The sequence below is a fragment of the Grampus griseus genome, assembly GCF_964374135.1.
Source record: "Grampus griseus genome assembly, chromosome: X".
Taxonomy (NCBI): Eukaryota; Metazoa; Chordata; class Mammalia; order Artiodactyla; family Delphinidae; genus Grampus; species Grampus griseus.
In genome coordinates, this window is record NC_138999.1 from 118567707 (window position 1) to 118572059 (window position 4353).

At 40.0% G+C, this 4353-nt stretch overlaps 1 pseudogene across 1 annotated transcript; it reads right to left on the bottom strand.

The window, feature by feature from the left end:
• Positions 1 to 477: 477 nt before the first annotated feature.
• On the bottom strand, positions 478 to 2635 carry LOC309839847 (heat shock cognate 71 kDa protein-like; annotated as a pseudogene). Its single transcript has one exon. The product of its transcript is annotated as a heat shock cognate 71 kDa protein-like (transcript).
• Positions 2636 to 4353: the final 1718 nt, after the last annotated feature.

The window sequence follows — 4353 nt, forward strand, 5'->3', positions numbered from 1 at the left end:
CACTTAAGTTAGTTCACGTGTCTGGCGTACACTGTCACGTGTGCGCATCCTCTACAAGTGGTTGTGCTTTTGTGTACTTTACTGTACAGTATTGTATAGAGTACAGTAATACGGTATCTTTATTTCTTGCCTGTTCACGCTATGCTACCCCCTGTATGCCAGCTGTTGTACTGTACTGTAAGATTAAAAATGTTTTATTTTTTGTGTTTGTTTTTTATGTATTATTTGTGTGAAAAGTATTATAAACCTATTACGGTACAGTTCTATATAGCTGATTGTGTTAGTTGGGTACCTAGGCTAATGTGTTTGGTTTAGTTTGGCTTGGTTTGTTAATTTATTTTTGTTTGTTGGTTTTTATATTCCATATATGAATGAAATCATATGGTATTTGTCTTTCTCTGACTTATTTTACTTAGCATAATACCCTCAAGGTCCATGCATATTGTCACAAATAATGCCTATATTTTTTTGCCAATTTTAAATACAGTTTTATTTAAGACATTGCATTTTCCATTTACAATACAGTGCTTGTAAAGTGCAGTGTTATTTCCTTTCCCTGTGCACACATTCCATGTTCAAGTATCAAGAATGCCCAGTTTACTACAGCAGCTCAACTTTAAAACTGCCATAGAATTTGCTACAGATTTGGGTCCTTCAATGTTGTGTGGAACAATGCTAACCCTATGCTAGGCTGGCTTAATCAACCTCTTCAATGGTGGGCCCAGAGGAGGCACCAGCAGATGGAGGAGCTCCACCACCAGGGAAGCCCCCGGGCACTCCTCCTGGCGTGCCTCTTGCGCTCTGGTACAGCTTGGTAATGATGGGGTTGCAGACTTTTTCCAGCTCCTTCTGCTGATGTTCAAATTCTTCCTTCTCTGCAGTCTGGTTCTTATCAAGCCGGTTGATTATTTCATTACACTTATCAAGAATCTTCTGTTTGTCCTCATCATTAATTTTGCCTTGAAGTTTCTCATCCTCAACAGTAGCTTTCATGTTGACAGCATAGGATTCAAGAGAATTCTTCAAAGACACCTTATCCCGCTGCTTCTCATCTTCAGCTTTGTACTTCTCTGCTTCCTGAACCATGCGTTCAATGTCTTCCTTGCTCAAACGGCCCTTATCATTAGTGATGGTAATCTTGTTCTCTTTTCCTGTGCTCTTATGCACAGCAGAGACATTGAGGATGCCATTGGCATCAATATCAAAAGTGAGTTCAATCTGAGGAACACCACGGGAGGCAGGAGGTACGCCTGTGAGTTCAAACGTGCCAAGCAGGTTGTTATCCTTGGTCATGGCACGCTCACCTTCATAAACCTGAATGAGTACACCGGGCTGGTTGTCCAAGCAGGTTGTGACAGTCTGTGTCTGCTTGGTGAGAATGGTGGTGCTGCGCTTGATGAGGACAGTCATGACTCCACCAGTAGTTTGAATTCCCAGGGAAAGAGGAGTGACATCCAACAGCAGCAAGTCTTGAACATTTTCAGATTTGTCTCCAGATAGAATGGCTGCCTGGACAGCTGCACCATAAGCAACAGCCTCATCAGGGTTGATGCTCTTATTCAGTTCTTTCCCATTGAAGAAGTCCTGGAGAAGTTTCTGAATCTTGGGGATGCAGGTTGAACCACCCACCAAGACAATATCATGGATCTGAGACTTGTCTAGCTTGGCAGCCCGAAGGGCTTTCTCCACAGGGTCCAGTGTGCCAAGGAACAGGTCAGCATTCACTTCTTCAAATCGGCCACAGGTAATTGAGGTATAGAAGTTGATTCCTTCATAGAGGGAATCAATCTCAATAGTGGCCTGGATGCTGGAAGAGAGAGTGCGCTTAGCACGCTCACAAGCAGTACGAAGGCGACGGACAGCCTTCTTGTTCTCACTGATGTCCTTCTTGTGCTTGCGCTTGAATTCTGCAATAAAATGGTTGACCATCCGGTTGCCAAAGTCTTCTCCACCTAAGTGGGTATCTCCAGCTGTAGATTTGACCTCAGAGATTCCATCCTCAATAGTGAGGACTGACACATCAAAAGTGCCACCACCTAAATCAAAGATCAGCACATTTCTTTCTGCTCCAACCTTTTTGTCTAAGCAGTAGGCAATAGCTGCAGCAGTTGCTCGTTGATGATTCTAAGTACATTGAGCCCAGAATAGTTCCAGCACATTTGGTAGCCTGACGCTGAGAATCATTAAAGTAAACGGGTACTGTGACAACAGCATTGGTAACAGTCTTCCCAAGGTAGGCTTCTGCTATTTCCTTCATCTTTGTCAAAACCATGGATGACACCTCCTCTGGATAGAAACTTTTTGTCTCTCCCTTGTATTCTACTTGAACCTCAGGCCTGCCTGCATCATTCACCACCATGAAGGGCCAATGCTTCTTATCAGACTGGACAAAAGCATCATCAAATCTTCATCCAATGAGGTGTTTGGCATCAAAAACCGTGTTGGTGGGATTCATTACAACTTGGTTCTTTGCAGCATCACCGATCAATCGTTCGGTATCAGTAAAGGCGACATAGCTTGGGGTAGTTCAGTTCCCCTGATCATTGACAATTATTTCCACCTTTCTGTGCTGGAAGACACCCACACGAGAATAGGTGGTGCCAAGATCAATGCCAACGGCAGGTCCCTTAGACATGGTTGCTGGAGTGCAGGCCCAGGTCCGCTGGAGGAGAAAACAGCAATCTGTAAAGCTGCCGCCACGTTCAATGAGACCCAATGCCTACATTCTTAACCACGGTTATTTACTGCCTCCCAAATAGTCCAGTTTTACCACAGCAGAGGATATATGATGGTTTGGTTTCCCATTCATCGAGAAGGTTTTTTTGATCCAGATAATAGAATGATTATGGTAAAATCTAGATGAAGGGTAAATGGGAGTCTTTGTAACTATTTCTGTAAGTGTGAAATTATTTCAAAATGAAAAATTAACAAAAAAAAGACTGCCCCAAACTATCACTATTTGTAGATAACATGATTTTATATCTAGAAAACCCTAAAGACTCCACAAAAAAAACTGTTAGGATAAGCAAATTCAGTAAACTTGCAGGATACAAAAATCTATATACAAAATCTGTTGTGTATCTATACACTGATAACAAATTAGCAGAAAGAGAAATTAAGAAAACAATCCCATTTATAATTGCATCAAAAAGAATAAAATACCTAGGAATAAATTTAACCAAGGAGGTAAAAGACCTGTACACTGAAAAATATAAGACAGTAATGAAAGAAATTGAAGAAGACACATATAAATGTAAAGATATTCCATGCTCATGGATTGATAGAATTAATACTGTCAAAATGTCCATACAACCCAACAGACATAGAGAACAAATGTATGGATACCAAGAGGAAAGGGGGAGCGGTGGGAGAAATTGGGAGATTGGGATTGACATATATACACTATTGATACTATGTATAAAGTAGATAACTAATGAGAACCTCCTGTATATAGCACAGGGAGCTCTACTCGATGCTCTGTGGTGACCTAAATGGGAAGGAAATCCAAAAAAGAGGGGATATATGTATACATACACCTGATTCACTTTGCTGTACAGCAGAAACTAACACAACATTGTAAAGCAACTATACTCCAATAAAAATTAATTTTTAAAAATGTCCATACAACCCATACTACAGATGCAATGTAATCCCTGTCAAAATTCCAATGGTATTTTTCACAGAAATAGAACAAACAATCCCAAAGTTTCTATGAAACCATAAAAGACCCTGAATAGCCAAAGCAATCTTAAGAAAGAAGAACAAAGCTGGAGGCATCAAGCTACCTGATTTCAAACTATTTTACAAAGCTATAGTAATCAAAACAGTATAGTATTGGCATAAAAACAGCACAAAGATCAATGGAACAAAACAGAGAGCCTAAAAACAAACCCATGCTTATATGGTCGATTAATCTGTGACAAAGGAGGCAAGAAGATACAATGGGGAAGGGACAGTCTCTTCAATAAAAGGTGCTGGGAAAACTGCACAAACACATGTAAAAGAATGATATTGGACCACTATCTTACACCATACACAAAAATTAACTGAAAATAGATTAAAGACCTGAATGTGAGACCTGAAAACATAAAACTCCTAGAAGAAAACATAAGCAGTAAGCTTCTTAACACAGGTCATAGCAATGATGTTTTTTTTCTTTGACACCAAAAGCCAAGGCAATCAAAGTAAAAATAAATAAATGAGACCACATGAAACTAAAACCTTCTGCTCAGCAAAGGGAACCATCAACAAAATGAAAAGGCAACCTACTGAATGGAAGAAAATATTTGCAAATCATAAAGCTGATAAGGGGTTAATATCCAAAATATACAAAGAACTCATACAACTCAACAT